Source organism: Passer domesticus, chromosome 5 (assembly GCF_036417665.1).
Source record: "Passer domesticus isolate bPasDom1 chromosome 5, bPasDom1.hap1, whole genome shotgun sequence".
In the NCBI taxonomy this organism is placed as follows: Eukaryota; Metazoa; Chordata; class Aves; order Passeriformes; family Passeridae; genus Passer; species Passer domesticus.
The window spans coordinates 3,354,057-3,366,497 of NC_087478.1; the positions used below are offsets into that span (position 1 = coordinate 3,354,057).

Sequence of the window (12,441 nt, forward strand, 5' to 3'; positions counted from 1 at the left end):
GACCACACGAAAAGGAGGTAGATCTTCTTCCCATCTACCTCCTCTAAGTAATACCCCACACAGAAAAAAGAAAAATCTTCCCAACTTATGATAATGATGCAGAGAATCTGTCAAAAACCCCTTCTGAGGGACTTCTCCCATCCCCCCCCCCCACAAGGAACTTATTTTCTCTCCTGTTCAAAAAGACCCTTATCAACGTTTCAATCTTTCCATGTAAATACACTGACAAGTGTCAGGCCCTGGCAAACCTATAATTAAGGCTGAATACAATTTGCTAATAAAAGCCAAGAAACCCTGGGTTTAGTTTACTTACATTATCCCCACTGGGCACTTTCCATCAGAATCTTTTATCAGCCTCTGCAAATGCCACTTTGACATTATTTTTACTGAATCAATCAAACGTGGACACAACACTAATTCTCCTCCTTGCAGAGAAGATGCTCCAGCTACAAAAATAAAGATTTGTGCTGTTTGTTGTTGTCATTGCAGCTCCTCTGACTCACAAAGCACAGTGAGCTTTTGGAAGGAGAGAAAGAATGAGAAAAATAGAGGAGAGGAAAAGAGAGAATTGGAGAGAGAGAGGCAGAAAACGTGAGCCAGAGATTGTGGCAGGCTTTACAAATTGGCACAGCCTTATCAACAGCATTTCATGGTTTTCTGGAACTCTTTCAAAGGGAACTTGCCTTTGTGTGCACTGGCTTAAGCTTTACTAATATTTAAAGCTATATTTAAAAGTTTATGAAAATTACTTCTGAGTTCTTCTGTCTCTTAAAATCACCAAGGCCAATGTTTGCTTCTTGCTGTTATCCCACTCACCCCCCTCTTCCTGCATTTTTCTGTGGTTTTCCCGTCCTCTTCGTCCTTCCTTGGCAGGGTCCCTGCCTTTCCCTCTCCCTCCCATTTGCTGCATTCCCTTCACCCAGCCTCCCCCCGCTCCATTTCTAGGGAGCTGGGAGAAGGGTTTTGTTTGGTGGGACTGTTTGTGATGGGTGAGGTCCAGCTCCGAGCAGCGCCGCTCTCCACTACAGCAGTAAGTGTGTAAGTAAATACATCTCTCACGCTCCTTCTCTTGGCTCCCTGCTTGGGCAGAGGGTCAGCTGGCTTTTCTCCTTGCTCCTGCCTATGTCTGGGTCATTTGAGCACAGTCTGACACCTCCAACGACCCACAGTGGCATCTTCATCCAAACGCAGATATGGAAATAGCTCAGGTGATTCCTAGCACAGACACACACTGCTTCCAGTGGGATTTGAGGGGAGAATTTATCCCAACTTTCCACTCGTGGGTGGAGGACTGATGAGGACCCCAGACTGTGTCCAGATTTGCCTGCAGCCAGTGTTATTTGTGTGCAGATAGGCACTGGGGATTGTGCTCTTGGAGGAGGCAAGTCTGAAAATATTCAAGATTTTGGTGTGCAGATGTGCCTTTGGTCTGGGCATGGATAGCAGGAGGACACTCGAAGGGGAGGATGGTCCAACACAGGCTTCTGTAGCTCTCCAAAAGCTCCACTTGGGGTAGGGTTTGCTTGCCCCTCACCCTGTGATGGCTGTGTCTGAGTTGCTTGCCTTTTGTAAAGCATCATGTTGACAGACAGCAGAATATTCTATGATTCTATCACTTGCCGAGGAACTGCCTCTTAAAAAGGTTCATTTCTCACCAGGGCTGTTGAAGCAGCAGATGCCCCTCAGCTCTGTGAATAAATAGACCTCAGAGGTCTACATAACAGGTTAGATTAATTCTTTTTGGGGTAAATGACTTGGAGAAGTTAAAAAATATTAGAACTCAATTAATATAGTCTAAAAGGACTTACAATATTTTCATGTCAGACTTTGAGCTGTATAATAAAAAAATCATGTTAGCTAATGTGGTTTTAAACACAAAGTGTGTGTGACTACATTACTTCAACCCAGAGAGCCCTGCTGGTCCAGCACTGTTTCCAAGAGCAGTCAAGAATAAATGTTTAAAGAGAAGAATAAACTACTTATAGAAAAATAAAGTGTCTGTGCCTCCAGCAATCACTAATGTAGACATCTTCAGGAGACTACATTTATACAACCAGGCTTAACAGCCTCCACTGTGTCTATCTGTTGAAATTTCCCCCTTTTTGGGGCTGTTTTAAATAAAAAGTTAGTACCTTGGGTATATCCAGTGGCAATGTCCTGTTTTCCTGGTTTATTCCCAGCTGATGATCCCATGGGTGATTCGGTGCCTTCACAGTGCCCTGGAAAGTGCCTGCTCTGCACCTCGGGCAGTTTGGTGGAGTTAGGCTGACTTCAGACAGGATGATCTTCTACGACTTTTCTGCGACTTCAAAAGAGGTAGGCAAATGTGCCCTATCTGAGGAAGTGACCCCTTGCTTTACCTTATTCTATGACATTAAAAAGAGCAGCTTTGGTGTAGGGGAATGTCGAGCAATGCTCTCATCTCTCAACGCTTAAAAGCACAGAGGGATGAACCACAAGGATAAGCTATAAATGACTTCTGTATCCCATAATATATCAGTTATAAGCAAATCCTTTATATAAATGAAACCCAGATCCTTTAGATTCCCTTTGAAGAAATCTTGTCCTCTGGCAGTGGGAACTGCAGTGGTGGGAGTGACGGAGGTAGTGGCTGGAAGACACGGCTGTCTGCTGGAGATAGGATCGACATTCCTGCAAGGGACAACTGCAAATTTGGTGTTGCAGTGAGATTAGAAATCCCCTTAGATTTTACTGGTGTTTTTGGAGAGGCAGAGAAAGTAGATTTAGAAAAATGTGTTATATAGGCACATGTAGTAATTTATGAAATCTAGATGGTAACACCATGCTCTGTGGTGGAAGGTATATTCAGCTTTAATGAGCTAATCAGCACAGGACTGATGGTGTCTATATGACCCTCTATGTTTTACAAGGCAAGGGAAGGTCAAGTGATTTGTGGGGCCAGAGACTAAATCAGTGTCACAGATGGGATGAGAAAGGATGAGGCTCCAGTTCAGGTTGGATTCTTAGCAGAACAGGCAACACCAGAAAGAAATAAGGCTCAAGCAAAAAGCAGTGGTGGCTTGTCACTTCAGTGTTCATCACACTGCTAAGCAGTGCTGCTAAGTGAAACGTCCTCTGCCTCCTTTTTTTCTCATCAGAAAGCAGCGGCCAAAACGCTGTCTACATTCCCTACACAGTTTTGTCTGTTTCCCATTTCCTATGTGTTGGAAAATTATTTTATTTTTATTCTCTAGAGGTCAGACATCTCAGTGTCCTGAATTTCTCTGAAACAGCAAATACTGCCCCAGCCTGGTCCTGTCACTGCAGCTCCCACTTTGTAAAAAACACGTAGTGCCTATTAAAAAAACAACAATCATGCACTCCAAATAATTAGTGTCATTATTAGTACTGTGGCATAACCTGCAGGGCCCAATTAAGATCCAAACCTTATCACGCTAGGTTGGGGAAACATACATTAACGCACAGTTTCAGCTTTGAAGATTTTGCATTTTTAATGGATGGAATTAAGAGTGGGAAAAAGGAACTTATTCTCCCTATTTCACAGGCAGAGCACTGGGACCTGGGGTTATTAAGTGAGTTGCCCAAGGTCACACTGGCTCTGTCAAAGGCAGGAGCTGAACCTGTGTTCCTACCTCCTGATCAAGGAGAGCTGTGAGATGGAGCTTATAGCTATGATGTGTCTTTAATACAACAGGGAAAGTAATAACCAGAAGAAAGAGCTTGGGAAGGAAAGAGGGAGGGAGAGGGATGCGTGTGATTGTGTCTCTCACAGCCAGGCTGTTCAATGACTAATAACAACTGGTCTTGACTGAGATGCTCCGGGGGATGTTCATATTTCATCCCAAACCACTTAAAGAGCCAGTTAGTCTTAGAGAACTCTGAGCCTATAATCTAATGCCCAAATAACAACATTTGTCATTAAGTCATTTTAAGTAGAACATGCACGTATATATGTGTATATTTACAAATATATACACACAAAGTGTTTTACTTGTTTAACCTACATCTGTATGTATATATAATAACACATGCATACACACACACACACACCCTGCCCTGTCTTAAAATAACACGGCTAAGTTGGGAGTGGGCCTACCACTGCAGCCTGGAAATGTAGATGGTCTAAAAGTTGTTGCTAACATTTTTTAAAACAAAAAAAAGAAGAGAATGTTTCATTGAAATCCATATTTTGTAAAGCTGTGCTCAAAGAAAGGTACTTAAGTAATGGCAAAATGTCCCATTCTATTATTTGAAGAAAAAAAAATTCTTTTAATTTCACTTTTTTTTTCCCTCAAAGTTAAATGCGCTTTTTTACATGATTTTTTGGGAAGGTTTGGGGTAGATATAAAATTTAAGTATTTCAAAGTTAGTCAATTTTTGAATTTAGTCTGTCTGTTGAAAAAAACCCAAACAACAAGAGTCGGTATTTCAGGTAGAAAAAAAGGTTAGAATGATAAAAAAATCCCATTAAGTGAAACATTAAATGAAAAATGTCACTCCCCTAGCTGGGAAATATTGTTCCCTCTGCCCCTGTGAGTCAGTTCCCTGGGATAAATGCATTCTGGTGGAATCCCAACAGATATAATACACATTCCTCCCCACAGACTGTGTTGTTTATCACATGGGAGGGACTTGATGCAGTGACGAGAGGGGTCTAAGGCAGTGGAGACCTCATTACAGCCACTTGGAGGAGGGTTTAACTCACAGCCCCTGTGGGACTGGGGCCTCTTGCACTGTAGAAGTGGATTCTGGCTTTGCTTCTGAAAAGTATTTCCAGCCAAATAATTTTGTATTGGTTTGGTACCAAACTGATCAGTTGTGAATTTCTCACCCTGGAGGGAACCTGAGGATGCTGAGCAAAAATCTCTTTCTTTGATGAAAGAGCTCAGTTTTGTCCTTAGAAAAAATGCTGGAAAGCAGCTTTTTGCTTGCCACAGAGTGGGCACCCAAAATCAACAACTTCATGTCACCTTAACCCTCCTGTACTTCAACCTGTGAAGAAATGAGAGCAAGAAAACCCTCTCAACACACAGAGGTGTTACAGAGAGAAAGGCATAAATATTTGCAGCACCTTCAGGTGTTAAAGTGATGGGCAACGAGGAAAGGACTGTGTGGAAATGAATCATTCTGTCTTGGGGCAAAACTGTGCTGACATGCAAAAACATTTGTCTTGAGGGTCATGCATCACACAGGGAAGAAAGTAAAATCCTAAAGATTTTGTGATTACGGGAGCTCTGTCCAGCCTCTGCACAGATTAAGGCCTTATAGGAAGAGAAAGAAGTGAGGGTGTATTTGCATTCCTTTTGCAGAGTGGATGTGTGCAGAATAGCAGCTTTAATCCCAGAACTTAAAAAGTGTTGGACGCTTGACTAGGAGATCTGAGTTATAGTTGTTTGATGTACTTTCTCTTTTTGCATCTCTTTGCACAGACACATTAGATAGGCAGCATATATTTACATTCTGGATTTATGAAGTTGGAGCTGGACGTTTTTCTAAATTACTGTGAAACTAATGCTTTTCACATCCTGCTCAGTCTTTTTGGGCATCCTCATTTGCACTTCAGCTGGCACCGTGGCAGGTTTGACTTTGTTTTCCTCTTTCTGCTGCGTTTGTGGCTCTCTCCCGTTTTCATATATTTCCATCTTCTGATTGAAGTGACCTTTCTCATTCACCCTTAAAATTCCACCCAGCCAAAAACTAGTCCTGCCTCCAGGCCTGTAACTTTGGCCTCTGTGTCCTGGGACAATGGGGTGAGGAAGGTAAAATAAGGGACATTCCTGCAGGTCCTCGGTGTGTGGATAACAAACAGGGCAGAAGAGACAGGCAGGTGAATCAGAAATCTCTCCATTAGCTGGTTAAGCATTTTGGAGTGACACCAGGTACTTTAGGAGGTGGCAGCCACAATGGAGGGACGTTGGCCATTTGATATTCATGAGATGAAGAAGGTTTAAGAAAAGAAAAGAAAGGGGGAGGGAGGGATGTGGGCTTTCTAATGTAAACACCATTATCATTTGAAAATCAATTAGCTCCTTGCACCGAGGGAATGAGGAGACTTAAGGCCCTTTTCTGAACTGCTATTGTGAGCCTGGGTTATTTACTTTAATTAAGAGGAGACAGAGTGGATTATTGTCTCAAACTAGGGAGTTGGGAAGAGTCAGAAAATTACACTCTACCTCACTGCACAACAAAGCCCAAGGCTCCAAACAGCAAAGACACAGGCTCCAAACCCAGCAAAGTCGAAAAGAAATTAGCCTTTAATCTGGATTCGTCCTACATAAGGAGCAGTCAAAAGGAAGGAAGGTTTGGAGCCTCCTTGCTAAGCATCAGGCATGACATTGCAGTGGCTGCCACTGCCAGTTCTTCTGCTGGAATTTAAGATTGGTTCTGGGAGGGGCTTCTTCCCCTGGAAGGGTTAGAGTTTGAGAGCAAAGATTTCCTTCTTCCTAAAACTTGACACATTGAAATGTCAAGTGTGGGGCTTTGTTTCCTCCTGCCCTCCAACACAATAATGGAGCAATGCATTATTCTAGAAAGAAATCTAATTGTTGATGCAAAGATGTCTCTCCGGATGAAGATGCTAATATTTTTTTGGCTCTTATTTAATTTAAGCAGCTTGGATTAAAAAATTAGGGAAAAGAAGAAGAAGAAGGAGGAAAAAAAAAGGGAAGGAATTTGGCAAGTGACTAATCCACAATATTGTCTTATTTGGCATATGGAGAAACACCCCCCGAGGTATCTAATACTGAGATGTTTCAGCTCTGTTTTGCATTGCCCACTCTTACTCTGCATACTCTAAATATGTATTAAGCCAGTCGAGCATGGCAGCTGCTGAAGGAGTTGCCACAGCTTACTGGGTAAATAATGATCGTTTTTTAAATCACCTAAATGCATATCTACCCCAAAGACCATGGCAGTGGCTTATGGGAATGCTGATTTGCATTTTAAAAATTTTGCTTGGATGCTATTTGCAGTTGCTTTGCCTCCCACTGATTGCTCCATGCTCCAGTTTTAAGTCCAGGGCCCAATTCTGCTCTCAGTTATGAATGGGAAAATGAGGAGTGACATCATTTAAATCAGCAACGTGAAGTCTAACTGAGGAAAAGCTCAGTGTGATGAGTTTTGCCAGGAATGCAACCTGGTACAGAGAATTTTTTGGTGATTTTGTAGCTTTAAAAATAAATTGGTGATAACTGAGGAGTACCTTTTATTCAGGGTGGGGTGTGAGGAGGGCTGTAATAGGACAGATAGGCCAAAGATGAGCTGCTATCCAACTTTTTACTGAAACAGGGAAGAGACAGATCACATGTAAATGATTGCAATCAGGCTCTGCTAGACCTCTAGAATGCATCTTCCCAAAACAAGGCTTTGGGGTCTATTTAGGCCCTTTTTTGTTCTTGGAGGGAAAAATTGTGTTTTATTCTGAATACTGACATACATCCAAGCTCATCTGCTCATAATCCTTCACAAAACTGGGACCATCCTCTGTGTTGTATCAACAGAGACACCTTGGCCTACAGCAAACCCAGAAACATGTGGCTCTGGAAGGAAATGGATGAGGCAGCTTTTCAGAGGGCCCTGAGGAACAAAACACTTGTTACTTTATGCTACACAGAGAAAGCATATTTTTATATGTATCCAGTCAGAGTTCTTCCATGCATTCAGGACTCTTTTCCTCCAGCCCACAGACTCAGCTCCTCCTTTGCATCTGGATCCCTTTTTTCTCATTTGGTCCTGCAATAAACCAGATCCTTTTCATATGAGAGGCATTCCCTTTTTTCTCCTCATGTTTCCCAAGGATAAGTGCCTAGCCATGCACTTTAGCTCTTGTTGAAATGCCTGCCCTGGCTCTGGGGTCCAGCAAAGCTGAAGTGTGTTAAGGAGTTCCAGCTGAGTGTTGGTTTGGCCCTTTCATCTCTTTTGTGAATCTGTACATTTTGGAAGGTGGGCAGCTAGACCAGGCCTAGTGACTTGCACCTCAGCTGTGTCCTGTGACTCTTCCACCACCTCTCCTTGCTCTCTTGAGCAAAGTCTATGAGATTCAAGGTGCACAGGTCTTCAGGTAGAAAGAAAATTTGCCACAACTCAGGCTTAGAAACCTTGGAGATGAATAAGTGGACCCTGTGATGAAAAGACTCTGAACATCATGCAGTTTGTGTCACATCCTGGGACATGTAATGTCACACAGATGCTCAGTTGTTCTCTCTCCTTCTCTGGCAGGGTATAGCTTTTAGTACTGAGCCACAATGGCACAGACAATGCATTAATTCCTGCCTTACCACTGTACTTGTTGGATTAAAGTGTGTGCTTTATATATGTATTTTCTGCTTATTGTAATAGTACTTTGTGATCTTGAATATACTTAATTGTATTAGAAATGGTGTGCTGGAACTTTTTTATCGTTATTAATATGAAAATAAATAACAGGAGGATTTTTTTTCCCCCCAGGAATAAATCAAATCCTCCTCTGGAGTGCAGGGTCAACAGACCCACAGGGCTGAGCTGCTGGCTGCAGATAGTGTGTGTGTGTGTGTGCATAGATGACTACACACACGTGTGCCACCTATATTTGCATTCCTACAGCTGTTCATTATTTGTATCTATTATACAGTGGAGAGAGCACAAATGTATGCAATTGAGACACAATAATATAGGGATATGAAAGGCCCAATCCATCAGTTCAAGTGTGTTTGGGTTTAAGGAGAAGGGGACGTACAGATAAATACACTGATTTATTCTCGCTAGCTCTCTCTGCATTCTGAGGCTGGGCTCGAGCCATCGAAGCTGCTGGAGCTGACAGTGATTTATATCAGCTGCAGGGTCTGGCCTGGAGCTTTTAAGTGTATGTCAAGCACCTCCAGCACTTTCGGAATCTTTTTTTTAAATGGAGTTTTCCAAATTAAAATCTGAGGGAACGGCAAATCCATTAAGAAGGCGAGCACACACTGTGTTTTGTGTTTAGGGATTCCTATAATATTTATGTTCAGTTTTGACCATCCGGCTGTTCAGAGTCACAGGCTATGGCCTTGAATAGCAATCATGGTCTCATTCCACAAGAACCCAAAGGTCCCTAAACACTGGTTGGCTTGAACTGAGTCCAGTAAGGAGATGACAGGCCAGGTTGTTAATTACAACCTTTTATTCTGACAGTCAGGCTACAGAGATGTCTTGGCAGCTTTCAGAGCTGTGTGGAGCAACCTCTTCCTGCTTTACACTGTTGTTACATGACAGAGAGCTGGAGAGCCCATTCAAAGAGCCAGAGATAACCATAGATTTTTGGGTTATGCTGCCATCTCTTCATTACTCTAAATAATACAGAGATGTGAAACATGGGATGCCCAGGAGTGCAGCCCAAGATGAGGGCAAAGGAGGTGGGAGAGAACAAAGTAGTAAAAGTGGAGGGTACAGGACTGGGCCCAGGGTCTGTATTCCTGGCCATGCTGAAGACCTGGGCTAAATCCCTTCTTGCCTCTGCTTCCCGTCTCTTTTGTGAAGTTAATTATAATCTCACTGCAGCAAAGGGTAGGGGCTGCTGCAGGACCCATGAAGACAGTTGGCCCTATTTGTGAGGATAAGTAGGTAAAAGTAATGGGAAAGAGCCCTGGGAAAATGTAGGGGCTGAGGGAGAAGGGGGTTGAGATGGACTTGTTCCTAGATCAAGAAGGTGAAAGAAGGCTCAATCAGAAGCTGCTTGGCATGTGAAGAAACTGTTTCCCTGAGGGGTCCAGCTTCCTAATTTTCAGGAGGGGAGACTTATTTTCTTTTGGGTGGAGTTGGCCCTGTCCTTTATTCTTATTGGAAAATAAAGCTAATTTTTGGAGCTTAAGTCTAAGCTCTTCTGGTCAACCAGAAAGTCACTGGCAGGAGTCATCATCAGCCTACAGCATATCTTGCCTTGGTGCAGCACCCTGTATTATGGGTACTGAATGCCAACAGATTTTGCTATTGTCATGACTTAATAAAAATCAAGCCATTACATCCTCAACTTCCTCCTATAACTCTTAATTATAAAGGAAACTTGCTAAATTTAAGCACTGGTGTAAACTCAGTGAAGAACAGAAAAGAACTTGTATCCTTGTTTTCAGATATGATCAAAGGCAGTATTCATCAGCAAACAATTTGCTATAGGTTTAATTTCACTCCACTGCCTCTAGAAGCAAGGAGTTCATAGAGAAGATTTATTAATTCCCAACTATTTTATCATCTTGGTTACCCCAATGTCTTGTATCCCTTTTTCCAACAAGGAATCAGTGGCTACCTGGAGAAAAGATCTTTCCCCTTCCTGGATTCCTTTCGAAGCCACTGGCACAAGTAATGAAAGAGGTCCTCCAGGCTGTGCCAGAAGCAACAGAGCTCCTACCACTCAATCTCTGCTACCCAAACCCAGTGTCTTGGCATTAGCTGAGAAATTGCCTCCCTTCCCTGTGCACCTCACAGAGCCTGTTTTGTTCTCTCGCCCCTTTCAGAGCAGGACTGCACTGGGAAGGAAGGATTGCAGCTCCTGGGACCCTGGCAGAAAGTGTTGTCAAACACAGGCAGGGATCACCTTGCACTCTTTGTCCCTGATGCAAATGTCCAAGGGAGGCTCTTGTGAGGATGGGCTCAGCTCCGTGCTCAGTGGCTGAGTGGAGACTCAGGGGTTACAGGAGCAACTGGGTAATGGTGTCAACAGGGAGGGGAAAAGTTGCCTTTTGCTCAAATCCTTCTTGTTGGACAAATTCCAGAGCCAGCCCTTACCCAATTTCCAGCTCGTCCACAGTCTTAGGGGCTTGCCTGCATATGTCCATCTGGTTGCTGCTTTGCTCTTAATTTGCTCTCATTGACCCCACTGGAAGCTATTCTCCTGCTGGGATGAGTGGGATGAGTTGTAAGCATTCCCTAACTCGATGATCTCAAGAGTCGTTGAGCTAAAAGTTAAAAATTTGTAAGTGACTGGGCTTGTTCCAGCTGAAGTGGGCTGTTCACAGTGACCTGGCAAACTGGGTAGAACTGTGTGTGTAACATCTGGGCCCAGAGCTGTGTGAAGCTGCTTGGGGCAGGGGGAGGCTGGAGGAAGGCATATGATTAAACACAGTGTTGAGGCTGAATAGAAGTGACAGATCCAACTGCTGGTCCCACAGAGGCCCTGAAGAAAGAGGGAATTCTCTGCTAGAGCTCCTGAGAGGTTTATTGTTCCCTGGTGGTAAGGCTGCAGGACATGTCAGTGAAAGGCTGGCCTCTCTGCAGAGACCTTGTGCCTCTGCAGTGACGGCTTTCCCAGAGCTGATGCCCATTTTCCCTTAATAACTTCCTGCCAGAGTTCCTTGCCTCCAAGGATGTTGGCCTGGCAGGTTGCCTGGCAGCCAAGAGCCCTTGGTTCTCCCTGGATCATGGGACCATTGGATGATTTGGGTTGGAAGGGACCTCAGGAGGCTCTTATCCAACCTCCTGTTCTGACATCAAACCAGCCTGCTTAGTGCTGTGTATGGGTTGTTGGGAATTTCCCTGCATTATCCAGGGATTGCTGCTCTCCCATGCAGGCCTTTGACACCCTGGGCACTGTGGTTCCTTGGGTGGTCAGGTCCAAACCTGTTTGACCACCAAACCTCAGAGCTTCCAGCCTTCCAGGCTACTGAGAATGCAGAAGCTGTGCCGTGAAATTAGGCTGCTCCCAGGTTTCATGTTATTTTTCCTCAAAGAGAATCTGTTTTGTGTTCTTGTCCCTTCTCCTTTCCCCCCACAACCCTTTCTCCCTCTTACTCTCTTACTGTCTTACTCTCTTTATATATATTTAAAATAAAATCATACCAAAATATTTAATGTTTGAGACAGATATCCAGGGTACATGTGGCTTGGTGATTGACATGTGCTTTTCAAGATGTGCAGAAATCAGTGATGTGTTCTCAGGGTCACATCACAGAACTACTGACTCAGGAACTGATTTCTCCTAAAACTTGGGAAAAATCACAGAGGAATTCCTTGCTACAGGCTCTTATTGTTACTAAATGTTTCTTTGTATTCAGAATCTGAGAGGATAAATCAACTGAGAAAAAAACCAAGGAGGTCCTTCACAACAAATAAATCACTAATGGCTCAAGAAATTCACAAACCACAAATTGCTGTGTTTATGTGAAAAAAACAGCATTTCCTTTTTCCTATACTTTGAACATTGTAAGGGGTTGACATAGATTGCACAGAGAGTAGGAGGAATATTTTTATGCTCTGTTGTTGGGATTTATAGAATTGTTTAAGTTGGAAAAGACCTCTAAGAACATCAACTCCAATCATTAACCCAGCACTACGAAACCCAGCACTAAACCATGCCTCTCAGCACCACATCTACATGGTTTTTGAACACTTCCAGGAACAAAGATCTCACCACTTCCTTAAACAACCTGTTCGAATGCTTGACTATGGTTTCAGTGAAGAAGTTTTCCATGAAATCCAATCTAAACCTCCCTGGCACAATTTGAGGATGTTTCA

General features: G+C 43.3%; 1 long non-coding RNA gene across 1 annotated transcript in view; it reads left to right on the forward strand.

Moving 5' to 3' along the window:
* Positions 1-939: 939 nt before the first annotated feature.
* The window catches only part of LOC135301217 (uncharacterized), a 71,766-nt gene continuing 60,264 nt past the window's right edge, over positions 940-12,441 (forward strand). Inside the window, exons 1-2 of the long non-coding RNA XR_010362949.1 lie at positions 940-1,038; positions 2,181-2,316. This is a non-coding gene — a long non-coding RNA (uncharacterized LOC135301217). The remainder of the gene's footprint in view (positions 1,039-2,180; positions 2,317-12,441) is intronic.